The following is a 16,244-nucleotide window of genomic DNA, read 5'->3' on the forward strand; positions in this document are numbered from 1 at the left end:
ATTTGCACTCAAATGTTTATAGCAGTTCAATTCACAATCACAAAGATAATGGAAACAACCCAAGTGCCCATCAACCCATGAATAGATAAATAAAATGTGGTATATGTATACCATAGAGTACTATTTAGCCATAAAAAAGATGGAGACTTTATATCTTTTGTATTTGCCTGGATGGAGTTGAAGAACATTCTTCTTAGTAAAGTATCTCAAAAATGGAAAAACAAGCTTCCCATGTACTCAATATTAATTTGAAACTAATAGATGCACAACTACAGGCCTGCAATTAAATTCAAGAAGAGGGGAGTAAAAAGCATGGAAGAGCCTCAGTAAGCTCCCCCTGACAGGTACAATGTAGGGCTACAGGGCACACCTCCTGGGTAAAGGATTCAACTACAACTCGGACTTTTCCTCAGACATGGAAATAAAGTAAACTAATTGTATGTACTCTTATACTAGTTCAAAATTTAAAAAAATAAAATCTGATGATCTGACAAGTAAAGATGCACCCAGGTGTCAGGCCCTACTTGCCTTCTCTATCTTCCTACCTTCACTATATCCTCCTGCCCCAGACTCAAGCAGAGACAGATGTTCCCAGATTTTTATATTAAGTCATTTGTACATAGATCATAAATACATTTATGCCATTATGGGATTCGGTGTGTTGATTATTTGTACAAATTGGAGTGCTTACATCCTACTAATCAACCTAGCTTTCACCTTTACCTAATTACAGCATTAAGACATTTGTGTTCTACACCTGATAGATCCAACTTGTACTTGCAATATGCTCCATAGGTGTGGTCCCCCTACTATCCCTCTCTCTATCAACTCACCCGCCTCCCTTCCCCTCTCCCTGCCCTTCTCTCCCTCATCCTAAGCTATAGTTGTATTTCATTTTTCATATGCAAGTGTGAGTGATTATAAATTGGTTTCACAGTAGTACTGAGTACATTGGATATTTTTTTTCCATTCCTGAGATACTTTACTAAGAAAAACATTTTCCAACTCCATTCATGTAAACAAAAAAGAAGTCAAAGTCCCCATTTTTTAATGCTGCATAGTATTCCATGGTATACCTATACCACAATTTAGTAATCAAGTCATGGGTCGATGGGCATTTGGGCTTCTTCCATGACTTGGCAATTATGAATTGAGCTGCAATGAATAATCTGGTGCAAATATCTTTTTTGTCATATAATTTTTGGTCCTTTGGATATACACCTAGAACAGTAATTGCAGGATCAAACATTTAGATCCCTGAGTGTTCTCCAAACTTCCTTCCAAAAGGAACTTACTAGCTTGCATTCCCACCAGCAGTGCAGAAGTGTTCCCTTTTCTCCACATCCACAACAACATCTATTGTTTTGGGATTTTGTGATGTGGGCTACTCTTACTGGAGTTAGATGGTATCTCAGAGTAGTTTGGGTTTGCATTTCTCTGATGATTAAAGATGATGAGCATTTTTTCATGTGTCTGTAGACCATGAGCCTGTCTTCTTCAGAGAACCTTCTGTTCATGTCTCTTGCCCACAATGAAATGGGATCACTTGTTTTTTTCTTACTAATAAGTTTGAGTTCTTTATGGATTCTGGTTATTAGAGCTTTGTCAGAAATATAACTTGCAAAAATCCTCTCCCATTCTGAGGGCTATCTATTTTGAATTGGCTGGCGACCTGTAAAATACTGAAACTGGACCCACAATTTTCTCCTCTAACAAATATTGACTCTCACTTTGGAATATCCAGGGGTGAGCCCTATTGTTGTTGCTGCTGCTACTTCTTTGTGCCTTGGAGGCACTACTGCTCCTGTATGATTCCCTCTCAGCTGAAGGTTAAAGGACTTAAACTTAAGACAAGAAACAATAAAAATTCTTAGGGATAGTGCAGGGGAAACACTTGAAAAAATTGGCCTGGGTGAATACTTTATGAGGAGAAAATCCCAGGCAATTGAAGCAACATCAAAAATACATTACTGGGAGGATTGGAGTGTGGCAGAGGCAAGATGGCTGACTGAAGCCAGATTTCCACTGAGGCTCCCATCCAGAAGGAGAGTTAAAGGACAGAAGTTTAGCAAGTAACCTGGTGGATTAGAGCTGAGCCAAGAGAAAAGGTTGAAGAGTTCACATCAACCCTGCTGAGGCAAGCTGTGACCCCAAGGATACAAACAAAAGGTACAAAATCCATTGCCAAGTGGATGGGAATCCCCTCCCCAATGAGAAGGGCTCACAGTACTCCATACAAACAAGCAAGCAGAGTTCAAAAGTCCTCCCATTTTATCCCATGGGACAGACCATCTAAAAACTGGACCTACTTCCCCTACTAGGGTCCCATGGTGCTCTCCTGCCAGGCATGAAACTGTATATATCCTCTACCTGCAATTCTGAATACCCAGCACTCCCCTCCACTCTCACTCTGAGGTCCAGAGGCCTGTCTCCCAGGAGTCCAGATTCTTGGGTATTTTCTCAAGAGGTGTGGACAGGGCATGGACTGCTGCTGATCAGTGCTGATTCTGTGGCATGGGAGTAAGGAGAGGATGGTCAGCTGAGAGGGAATCATACAGGAGCAGTAGTGCCCCCAAGGCACAAAGAAGTAGCAGCAGCAACAACAATAGGGCTCACCCCTGGATATTCCAGAGTCACAGCCCCTGTCTCTCTGGGCAACCAGAGGAGGCCAGGCATCTTCTCTGGTGGCAGCCACTGGCAGAACAAATCTGAGAAAGAAACAAAGGCCCCATGAATAAAGGGTTTGCCTGAGGCGGTACTGGCCTGGGCAGAGCGCGGGACCAGAATATGCACGAGCAGAGCTGGTGGATTCCTAGGGTGGGGCTGACCCAGAGGACCACTTTACTGAGCCTAAGATGCACCCTGCCCTCAGGGGATCATTAGCTGAAACAAAGGAGGGCAGGCAGAGGCTGGAAAATGAAGCTAACTGTGCAGCCCCAATACAAACTGCAGCCAAGACCGGGCAGCAGCACAGACCAGGCCTGAGTCACAGGCTCTGTGAACTCAAACAGCATCTGTTCTGCAAGGGAATATAGCTGGGACAAAAACAAATTCTGTGAAGTTGTTCTGCTCTGTCAGCAATATCAATCAGGGGTGGAGCTGGAACTGAGTGAACCACCCCAGCCTCCATTAAGCACCCGAGGTTGTCAGGCCTCAACTCCCCCTGCCGGATAGTGGCAGAGAGCAACATCCAGGCTGAGGAGACCCAGATCTTCCTGTGTTTCAGGCAGGTGCAAACCACTAGAGTGTTTGCTCATTGGAGGGACTGGGTCAAAGCCCTGTGGGGTTATCAGTGACTGGGTGTGACAAAGGTGCAAGGTGGGAAAGGAAACATCAACCCTCCCAGACTAATCTATTTGCTGAGTGTGTCCTTATGCCCTCACAGAGTACCAGAGAAAGTCATATTTGAGTTGCCTGTGATCTAGTTGCCAGAGACCTTTTGAACTCTACCATCTGAGACAGGTGCTCACTGAGACAATTGATTTGGACCTCTTCAACTTGGCCAATTACTCGAGGACTGTCCAAGTGGTACCCTAGGTATGTGGTTGTGGGAAAGTTTGATTTTCCTTTTCCAATTGTTGCCTGTGGGGAACAGGGTGACTTAATTGCTGGTATTTCTCCACAGCTGAGACTTCAACCCAGAGTAACTGATTCACTAAGGTAGGACAGAGACCAGCTGAAAACAAGACAGAGCCACTTAGCCCCACCACACCAAGCAGGTCCCCAGTTTCTCAGGCCATAGCACTGTACAGGTCCTTGGCAAACTTCTAGGGGAAAAGGTACAGACACCAGTCCCAGCTTTTGGGCAAAGGGCTGGTTAATCCCTACTCCTGGAGCCCCCAACCCAACTTCTCTTTATCTGCTCATCTAATCAAATGGTGTAAAATAATTGTGGGGCAGAATCAGTAGAAAAATTCTGATAACATGAATAACCAGAATAGATCAACACACCCGCCCCCCAAGGAAACATATGGCAGACACAACTGAAGATCCCATCCATAAACAGATGACTGAGATGTCAGAAATCGAATTCAGAATTTGGATTGAAAACAAAATTAATAGAATAGAAGAAAATTAGAAATTCGATGAGCACTTCAAAAGTTGTCTCAAGAATTTAACAAATTCAAACACAAAATCACCAAAGATTTTGACATATTGAGACAAAAACTTGCAGCCCTCAAAGATCTGAAAAATACAGTTGAATCCCTCAGTAATAGAATGGAGCAAGCAGAAATAAGGATTTCTGACATTGAAGATAAAGCTTTTGAATGCTCCTAAACTCTCAAACAGGAAGAGAAATGACCCAGCAAAAATGGGTCATTCTCTCAGAGAGCTCTGGGATAATTCGAAGAAAACTATATTTGCCTGGTAAGATCCCCAAGTGGGACAAGGCTTCACAAGGCACAGAGGCTCTTCTTCATGAAATTATGAAAGAGAACGTTCCAGACGTGCCAAGAGATTCTGAAATTCAGATAGCAGTTTCAGAATCCCAGGACAACTCAACCCAAATAACACATCCCCCAGGCACATCATAATTAACTTCGCTAAAGTTAATATGAAGGAGAAATTTCTGAAAGCAGCCCAACATAAAAAAACCATAATCTACAAGGGGAAGACTATTAGAATGACTGCAGATCTCTCTGCTGAAACCTTTCAAGCTAAAAGAGAGGGGTCATCAACTTTTTATCTCCTAAAACAAAATACCTTTCAACCCAGGATCCTGAACACATCTAAATTGACTTTCATTTATGATGAAGAAACTGAATAGTTTAATGACATTCACATGTTGAAGAAATTAAACCAGCTCTACAAGATATTCTCAGACCTATCCTCCATAAGGACGAGTGCAATCCTCAACCACAAAAGTAAACTCTTTAATCAGAAGAAACTTTTGATTAAACTCCAACTTCCACAGTGGCGAAAGGATTAAAAATGTCCACTAGACGTTTGAAAAAACTCGATACCCAAAATTCTACCAGGCTTATCAATATTCTCCATTAATGTGGATGGCATAAATTGCCCTATAAAGAGGCACAGGTTGGCAGACTGGCTACAAAAACTCAGGCCAGATAACTGCTGCATACACAAATCTCATCTTACTTTAAAAGATAAATATAGATTCAGGGTGAAGGGATGGTCATCTATATTTCAGGCAAATGGAAATCAGAAATAAGCAGGTGTTCCAAATCTATTTGCAGATACAATAAGCTTTAAACCAACAACAGTAAGGAAGAATAAGAATGGTAACTTCATATTTATTAAGGATAATGCTCAACATGATGAGATTTCAATTATTAATATTTAAGCACTCAACTAGAATGCGCCTCAATTTATACGAGAAACTCTAACAGACATGAGCAACTTGATTTCCTCCAGCTTCATAATAGTCAGAGATTTTAACACTCCTTTGGCAGTGTTGGATAGATCCTCCAATAAGGTGAGCAAAGAAATTTTAGATTTAAACTTAACCATTCAACATTTGTATTTAACAGACATCTACAGAACATTTCATCCCAACAAAACTGAATACACATTCTTCTCATCAGCCCATGGAACATACTCCAAAATCAATCACATCTTAGGTCACAAGTCTAACCTCAATAAATTTAAAGGAATAGAAATTATTCCTTGCATCTTCTCAGACCACCACAGAATAAAAGTTGAACTCAGTAACAACAGGAATCTACATACTCACAGAAAAAACATGGACATTAAATAACCATAAGCTGAATGATAAGTAAGTCATAGGTGTGATTAAGAAGGAAATAACAAATTTTTGGAACAAAATGACAATGAAGACACAAATTATCAGAATCTCTGGGATACCGCAAAGGCAGTCCTAAGAGGAAAATTTATACCACTGAAAGCCCTCCTCAAGAGGATGGAAAGAGAGGACATTAACAACTTAATATGGGACACCTCAAGCAACTGGAAAAGGAAGCACATTCCAACCCCAATCCCAATAAAAGAAAAGAAATAACCAAAATTAGAGCGGAATTAAATGAAATTGAAAACAAAAGAATTATACAACAGATCAATAAATCAAAAAGTTGGTTTTTTGAAAAGGTCGATAAAATAGATAAACCTTTGGCTGCCCTAACCAGGAAAAAAAAGTGAAATCTCTAATTTCATCAATCAGAAATGACAAAGACGAAATAACAACAGACTTCTCAGAAATTCAAAAAATCCTTAATGAATATTACAAGAAACTTTATTCTCAGAAATATGAAAATCTGAGGGAAATTAACCAATACTTGGAAGCAAGTCACCTTCCAAGACTTAGCCAGAATCAAGTGGAAATGTTGAACAGGCCTATATTAACTTCTGAAATGGCATCAACTATACAAAATCTCCCTAAAAACAAAACCCGGGACCGAATGGCTTCATGTCAGAATTTAATCACACCTTTAAAGAGAAACTAGTACCTAGATTACTCAAACTTTTCCAAAATATAGAAAATGAAGGAATACTACCCAACACATTCTATGAAGCAAACATCACCTTGATCCCCAAACCAAGAAAAGAAAAGAAAATTATAGACCAATATCACTAATGAATATTGATGCAAAAATTTTCAACAAGATCCTAACAAACAGAATCCAGCAACACATCAAACAAATTATATATCATGACCAAGTGTTTTTTATCCCAGGGTCTCAAAGCTGGTTTGATATACATAAATCTATAAATATAATTCAGCACATAAACAAATTAAAAAACAAAGACCATATGATTCTTTCAATTGATGCAGAACAAGTTTTTGATAATATTCATCATCCCTTCATGATCACAACACTTAAGAAAATTGGTATAGAAGGGACATTTCTTAAACTAATAGAGGCCATCTACAGCAAACCCACAGCCAATATCATATTGAATGGAGTTAAATTGAAATCATTTCCACTCAAATCAGGAACCAGGCAAGATTGCCCATTGTCTCCACTGCTCTTTAGCATTGTAATGGAAGTTTTAGCCATAGCAATTAGGTAAGAAAAGATAGGATCAGAAGAGATCAAATTTTCACTCTTCACAGATGATATAATTGTATATCTGGAAAACAACCAGGATTCTACTACAAAACTCTTAGAAGTGATCGAGGAATACAGCAGTGTCTCAGGTTACAAAATCAACATTCACATATTGGTAGCCTTTATATATAACACCAGTAGTCAAGCTGAGAAAACAGTCAAGGACTCTACTCCGTTCACAGTAGTGCCAAAGAAGACAAAATATTTGGGAGTTTATGAAACAGGATGTGAAAGATCTCTGTAAAGAGAACTATGAAACTCTCAGAAAAGAAATAGCTGAAAATGTTAACAAATGGAAAAACATACCATGCTCATGGCTATGAAGAATCAACATTGTTAAAATGTCCATACTACCCAAAGCAATATACAATCTTTTTTCAATTATTGTTAAATCATAGCTGTGTACATTAGTGCAATCAAGGTGTAAAATGTGCTGGTTTCATATACAATCTGAAACATTCTCATCAAACTGTTCAACATAGCCTTCATGGCATTTTCTTAGTTATTGTATGTAGACATTTGTATTCTGCATTTAGTAAGTTTTGCCTGTACCCATTCTGAGATGCACCATAGGTGTGGCCCCACCCATTACCCTCACTCCATCCCAACCTCCCCACTCCCTTTCCCTCCCTTGGCCCTTTCCCCCATATTCTTGGACTAGCAAATTGTGTTACATGTATACCATGGAATATTATGCAGTCGTAAAGAAAGATGGAGACTTTACCTCTTTCATGTTTACGTGGACGGAGCTGGAACATATTCTTCCTAGCAAAGTATCTCAAGAATGGAAGAAAAGTATCCAATGTACCCAGCCCTATGAGGAAGCTAATTTATAGCTTTCATATGAAGGCTATAACCCAACTATGGCAATATACAATTTTAAGGCAATCATTATTGAAGCAATCCATATTTTTTGAAAAATCTCAAAAAAATAATACTTTTTTTTATATAGAATCAGAAAAAAACTCAAAGAACTAATATATTACTCAGAAATAAAAACAGAGCAGGAGGAATCATGCTACCAGACCTCAGACTATACTATAAATCGATAGTGATCAAAACAGCATGGTACTGGCACAAAAACGGAGTGGTAGATGTATTGAACAGAATAGAGAACTAAGAGATGAACCCAGCTACTTATCATTATTTGATCTTTGACAAGCCAATTAAAAACATTCAGTGGGGAAAAGATTACCTATTTAACAAATGGTGCTAGGTGAACTGGCTGGCGACCCGTAGAAGACTGAAACTGGACCCACACCTTTCACCATTAACTAAGATAGACTCTCACTGGATTAAAGATTTAAACTTAAGACAGGAAACTATAAAAATACTAGAAGAAAGTGCAGGGAAAACCCTTGAAGAATTCGGTCTGGGCAAGTATTTTATGAGGAGGACCCCCTGGGCAATTGAAGCAGCTTCAAAAATACACTACTGGGACCTAATCAAACTAAAAAGCTTCTGCACAGCCAAGAACACAATATATAAAGCAAGCAGACAGCCCTCAGAATGGGAGAAGATATTTTCAGGTTATGTCTTTGACAAATGTTTAATAATCAGAATCCACAGAGAACTCAAAGGTATTAGCAAGGAAAGAACAAGTGATCCCATCTCAGGTGGGCAAGGGACTTGAAGACAAACTTCTCTGAAGAAGACAGGCGCACAGCCTACAGACATATGAAAAAATGCTCATCATCAGTTGCGGAACGGACAGTAACAGAGTAAGCAGAAGGAGGAGGTGGAAGGCGGTCCTGGAGGAATGCCAGGACACGGGCTAGATGCTGGTGGTGGATCTCTAGTTAATGACAGAGAAGACTTAATTTACTCTTCACGATCAAATCTCTCAGCTGGAGAGCACACTCACTCTTAAAAAGAATCCAAGAACTAAGTTGTAGAATTTAGTCTGTGATTTGAAGTTACTGGAAGAGTGAGTCTTCTGATTTCAGAACTGCCCCTCACCTGTGCCCTACATGCACTGTACAGTCCACAGGCATGAGAACTTAAAGAGCAAGAGGAAGTGAAAGGAAAATTAGGGCAAGGAAACAGATAAAAGAAACCACTCATGAGGAAGAATCAGCAGAAAACTCCAGGCAACATGAAGAACCAGTCGAGAACAACCCTGCCAAGGGACCATGAGGTAGCTACTGCAGAGGATTCCACCTATACAGAAATGTTAGGAATGACAGAAAGGGAATTTAGAATACACATGTTGAAAACAATGAAAGAAATGATGGAAACAATGAAGGAAACTGCTAATAAAGTGGAAAATAACCAAAAGGAAATTCAAAAACAGAATCAAATAAGATGTGAACAATATGAAGAATATAAAAAGGATATAGCAGAGCTGAATTAAATGAAACAGTCAATCAGGGAACTTAAAGATACAATGGAAAGTATCAGCAACAGGTTAGACCATGCAGAAGAAAGAATTTCAGAGGTAGAAGACAAAGTTTTGGAGATAACTCAGATAGTAAAAGAGGCAGAAAAGAAGAGAGAGAAAGCAGAACGTTCACTGTCAGAAATATGGGACTTTATGAAGCGTTCCAACATACGAGTTATAGGAATTCCAGAAGGGGAAGAAGAATGCCCCAGAGGAATGGAAGCCATACTAGAGAATATTATAAAAGAAAATTTCCCAAACATCACCAAAGATTCTGACACACTGCTTTCAGAGGGCTATCGGACCCCAGGCCGTCTCAACTCTAACCGAGCTTCTCCAAGACACATTGTGATGAACCTGTCCAAAGTCAAGACAAAAGAAAAGATTCTACAAGCTGCCAGGAGTAAGCGCCAGTTGACCTACAGGGGCAAATCCATGAGAGTGACCGCAGACTTCTCTAATGAAACTTTCCAAGCAAGAAGACAATGGTCATCTACCTTTAATCTACTTAAACAGAACAATTTCCAGCCCAGAATTCTGTACCCTGCTAAGCTAAGCTTCAAAATTGACGGAGAAATCAAATCATTTACGGATATACAAACATTGAGGAAATTCGCCACAACAAGACCAGCTCTACAGGAAATACTTCAACCTGTTCTGCACACTGACCACCACAATGGATCAGCAGCAAAGTAAGAACTCAGAAATCAAAGGACAGAACCTAACCTCCACACTGATGCAAAAGATAAAACTAAGCAATGGACTCTCACCAAATAAGACGAATAGAATACTACCACACTTGTCAATTATCTCAATAAATGTTAATGGCTTGAATTCCCCACTGAAGAGACATAGATCGGTTGACTGGATTAAAAAACACAAGCCATCCATTTGCTGTCTGCAAGCCTGGCTTCAAAAGACAAATTAAAGCTCCGAGTCAAGGGTTGGAAGACAATTTTTCAGGCAAATGGAATTCAGAAGAAAAGAGGAGTTGCAATCTTATTTTCAGATACATGTGGATTTAAAGCAACTAAAGTCAAAAAAGACAAAGATGGTCACTTTATATTGGTCAAGGGAAAAATACAACAAGAAGACATTTCAATTCTAAATATCTATGCACCCAATCTAAATGCTCCCAGATTCTTGAAACAGACCTTACTCAGTCTGAGCAATATGATATCTGATAATACCATAATAACAGGGGACCTTAACACTCCTCTTACAGAGCTGGACAGATCCTCTAAACAGAAATTAAACAAGGATATAAGAGATTTAAATGAGACCCTAGAACAACTGTGCTTGATAGACGCATAAAGAACACTCCATCCCAAAGATAAAGAATATACATTCTTCTCATCACCCCATGGAACATTCTCCAAAATTGATCATATCCTGGGACACAAAATAAATATCAACAGAATCAAAAGAATTGAAATTTTACCTTGTATCTTCTCAGACCATAAGGCACTAAAGGTGGAACTCAACTCTAACAAAAATGCTCGACCCCACCCAAAGGCATGGAAATTAAACAATCTTCTGTTGAATAACAGATGGGTGCAGGAAAAAATAAAACAGGAAATCATTAACTTCCTTGAGCAGAACAACAATGAAGACACAAGCTACCAAAACCTGTGGGATACTGCAAAAGCAGTTTTGAGAGGAAAATTCATCGCTTTAGATGCCTACATTCGAAAAACAGAAAGAGAGCGCATCAACAATCTTACAAGAGATCTTATGGAATTGGAAAAAGAAGAACAATCTAAGCTTAAACTCAGTAGAAGAAAAGTAATCTCCAAAGTCAAATCAGAGATCAATGAAATTGAAAACAAAAGAATCATTCAGAAAATTAATGAAACAAGGAGTTGGTTTTTTGAAAAAATAAATAAAATAGATAAACCATTGGCCAGACTAACGAGGAATAGAAAAGTAAAATCTCTAATAACCTCAATCAGAAATGATAAAGGGGAAATAACAACTGATCCCACAGAGATACAAGAGATCATCTCTGAATACTACCAGAAACTCTATGCCCAGAAATTTGACAATGTGAAAGAAATGGATCAATATTTGGAATCACACCCTCTCCCTAGCCTCAGCCAGGAAGAAATAGAGCTCCTGAACAGACCAATTTCAAGCACTGGATCAAAGAAACAATAAAAAATCTTCCAACCAAAAAATGCCCTGGTCCAGATGGCTTCACTCCAGAATTCTATCAAACCTTCAAGGAAGAGCTTATTCCTGTACTGCAGAAATTATTCCAAAAAATTGAGGAAGAAGGAATCTTCCCCAACACATTCTATGAAGCAAACATCACCCTGATACCAAAACCAGGAAAAGACCCAAACAAAAAGGAGAATTTCAAACCAATCTCACTCATGAATAGAGACGCAAAAATTCTCAACAAAATCCTAGCCAATAGATTGCAGCTTATCATCAAAAAAGTCATTCATCATGATCAAGTAGGCTTCATCCCAGGGATGCAAGGCTGGTTTAACATACGCAAGTCTATACACGTTATCCACCATATTAACAGAGGCAAAAATAAAGATCACATGATCCTCTCAATAGATGCAGAAAAAGCATTTGATAAAATCCAGCATCCTTTTCTAATTAGAACACTGAAGAGTATAGGCATAGGTGGCACATTTCTAAAACTGATTGAAGCTATCTATGACAAACCCACAGCCAATATTTTACTGAATGGAGTAAAACTGAAAGCTTTTCCTCTTAGAACTGGAACTAGACAAGGTTGTCCTCTGTCACCTTTACTATTCAACGTAGTGCTGGAAGTTCTAGCCAATACAATTAGGCAAGACAAGGAAATAAAGGGAATCCAAATGGGAGCAGAGGAGGTCAAACTCTCCCTCTTTGCTGATGACATGATCTTATACTTAGAGAACCCCAAAGACTCAACCACAAGACTCCTAGAAGTCATCAAAAAATACAGTAATGTTTCAGGATATAAAAATCAATGTCCACAAGTCAGTAGCCTTTGTGTACACCAATAACAGTCAAGATGAGAAGCAAATTAAGGACACAACTCCCTTCACCATAGTTTCAAAGAAAATTAAATACCTAGGAGTATACCTAACGAAGGAGGTGAAGGATCTCTATAAAGAAAACTATGAAATCCTCAGAAAGGAAATAGCAGAGGATATTAACAAATGGAAGAACATACCATACTCATGAATGGGAAGAAACAACATTGTTAAAATGTCCGTACTTCCCAAAGCAATCTACCTATTCAATACCATTCCTATCAAAATACCAACATCGTACTTTCAAGATTTGGAAAAAATGATTCTGCATTTTGTATGGAACCAGAAAAAAACCCGTATAGCTAAGGCAGTTCTCTGTAACAAAAATAAAGCTGGGGGCATCAGCATACCAGATTTTAGTCTGTACTATAAAGCCATAGTGTCCAAGACAGCATGGTACTGGCACAAAAACAGAGACATAGACAGTTGGAATCAAATTGAAAACCAAGAAATGAAACTAACATTTTACAACCACCTAATCTTTGATAAACCAAACAAGAACATACCTTGGGGGAAACACTCCCTATTCAATAAAATGGTGTTGGGAGAACTGGATGTCTACATGTAAAAGACTGAAACTGGACCCACACCTTTCCCCACTCACAAAAATTGATTCAAGATGGATAAAGGACTTAAATTTAAGGCATGAAACAATAAAAATCCTCCAGGAAAGCATAGGAAAAACACTGGAAGATATTGGCCTGGGGAAAGACTTCATGAAGAAGACTGCCACGGCAATTGCAACAACAACAAAAATAAACAAATGGGACTTCATTAAACTGAAAAGCTTCTGTACAGCTAAGGACACAATAACCAAAGCAAACAGACAACCTACACAATGGTAAAGGATATTTGCATATTTTCAATCAGACAAAAGCTTGATAACTAGGATCTATAGAGAACTCAAATTAATCCACATGAAAAAAGCCAACAATCCCTTATATCAATGGGCAAGAGACATGAATAGAACTTTCTCTAAAGACGACAGACGAATGGCTAACAAACACATGAAAAAATGTTCATCATCTCTATATATTAGAGAGATGCAAATCAAAACAACCCTGAGATATCATCTAACCCCAGTGAGAATGGCCCACATCACAAAATCTCAAAACTGCAGATGCTGGCGTGGATGTGGAGAGAAGGGAACACTTTTACACTGCTGGTGGGACTGCAAACTAGTACAACCTTTCTGGAAGGAAGTATGGAGAAACCTCAAAGCACTCAAGCTAGACCTCCCATTTGATCCTGCAATCCCATTACCGGGCATCTACCCAGAAGGAAAGAAATCCTTTTATCATAAGGACACTTGTACTAGACTGTTTATTGCAGCTCAATTTACAATCGCCAAAATGTGGAAACAGCCTAAATGCCCACCAACCCAGGAATGGATTAACAAGCTGTGGTATATGTATACCATGGAATACTATTCAGCCATTAAAAAAAAACAGAGACTTTACATCCTTCGTATTAACCTGGATGGAAGTGGAAGACATTATTCTTAGTAAAGCATCACAAGAATGGAGAAGCATGAATCCTATGTACTCAATTTTGATATGAGGACAATTAATGACAATTTTGATTATGGGGGGGACAGAAAGAGGGAAGGAGGGAGGTGGGTGGGGCCTTGGCGTGTGTTACACTTTATGCGGGCAAGACATGATTGCAAGAGGGACTTTACCTAACAATTGCAATCAGTGTAACCTGGCCTATTGTACCCTCAATGAATCCCCAACAATAAAAAAAAAAAAAAATGCTCATCATCTTTTATCATCAGAGAAATGCAAATCAGAACTACTTTGAGATATCATCTAACTCCAGTAAGATTAGCCCATATCACAAAATCCCAAGACCAGAGATGTTGGCATGGATGTGGAGAAAAGGGAACACTTCTACACTGCTGGTGGGAATGCAAATTAATACGTTCCTTTTGGAAAGATGTTTGGAGAACACTTAGAGATCTAAAAATAGACCTGCCATTGAATCCTACAATTTCTCTACTAAGCATACACCCAGAAGACCAAAAATTACATTATAAAAAAGATAATTTGTACCAGAACGTTTATTGCAGCCCAATTCATAATTGCTAAGTCATGGAAGAAGCCCAAGTGCCCATCAATCCACGAATGGATTAATAAATTGTGGTATATGTACACCATGGAATTTTATGCAGCCTTAAAGAAAGGGAGTTTACCTCTTTCATGTTTATGTGGATGGAGCTGAAACTTATTCTTCTTAGTAAAGTATCTCAAGAATGGAAGAAAAGTATCCAATGTACTCAGCCCTAGTATGAAACTAATTTATAGCTTTCACATGAAAGCTATAACCCAATTATAAGCTAAAAATATGGAGAAATGGGAAAGGGAGGGGAGGGGTTAGGATTGGTGGAGGGAGGGTAATTAGTGGGACCACACCTACAGTGCATTTTACAAGGGTACAATAAAACTTACTAAATGTAGAATAGAAATGTCTTAACACAATAACTAAGAAAATGCCAGGAAGGTTATGTTAACCAGTTGATGAAAATATGTCAAATGGTATATAAAACCAGTGTATGGTGCCCCATGATTGCATTAATGTACACAGCAATGATTTAATAATAAAAAAATGAAAAATAAAATAAAAAGACATTACTGGGATCTGATCAAATTAAAAAGCTTTTGCACTGCCAAGAACACACTAAGTAAAGCAAATAGCCCTCAGATGTTCCTAGACTTACTGATGGGTACTCTGGAAAAATTTTGACATTCGTCAGGCAGCTTCCCAAAGCTTTCATGATTGACCATATGCTCCAGTTATTTTTTTTCTTTTATATCACTGTAAGAACATGGTGTATGTTTCTTTTTTTTTTTTTTTCAAACATACAGATTTATTTGCTTCCAGTACATCAAAGTATATATTTCCTTTAGGTAATTTGATTCTTTATTTTTATTTATTTATTTATTTATTTATTTATTTTTATTAAACCATAGTTGTGTACATTAGTATGATCGCAGAGCACCATACACTCGGTTCATAGATCGTTTGACACATTTTCATCACATTAGTTAACATAGCTTTTGTATCATTTTCTTAGTTATTTTGCTAAGACCTTTACATTCCACATTTACTAGGATTCACATATACCCTTGTAAGATGCACAGCAGGTGTAATCCCATTAATCCCCCTCCTTCCCTCTCCCTCCCCCCTCCCTCTCCTCCCTTTCCCCTTTCTCCCTATTCTTAGGTTGTAACTAGGTTATAGCTTTCATGTGAAGGTCCTACATTAGTTTCATAATAAGGGTGAGTACATTGGGTACTTTTTCTTCCATTCTTGAGACACTTTACTAAGAAGAATATGTTCCAGCTCCATCCATGTAAACATGAAAGAGGTAAAGTGTATGTTTTTTATTTTATAAGTGTGTGTGTGCACACAACAAAATTCAGAGCATTTTCTGCTGCCTTAATCTTAAACAAATATAAATTTATGTTATTAAAACATTGCAGTAATAATAAAAGGAGATGAAAGGACTAATTCCTGACACTTAGACCTGGCTCTTATACAAATTGTGTATGTGACCTTGGTATATGAGTTTCCTATTGCTACCATAACAAATTACCAAGAATTTAGTGACTTAAAATAACACATATTTATCCTCTTATAGTTCTAGAAGTCAGAAGTCCAAACTGAGTCTCACAGGGATAAAGTCAAGTTGTTAGCAAGGTTCCTTCTCAAGGCTCCAGGGGAGAATCAACTCCTTGCTCCCCCAGCTCCTTGTGTGCTGCCAATATTCTTTGGCTTGTGGCCACACCATACCAG

This window comes from Nycticebus coucang, chromosome 11 (genome assembly GCF_027406575.1).
Source record: "Nycticebus coucang isolate mNycCou1 chromosome 11, mNycCou1.pri, whole genome shotgun sequence".
Taxonomy (NCBI): Eukaryota; Metazoa; Chordata; class Mammalia; order Primates; family Lorisidae; genus Nycticebus; species Nycticebus coucang.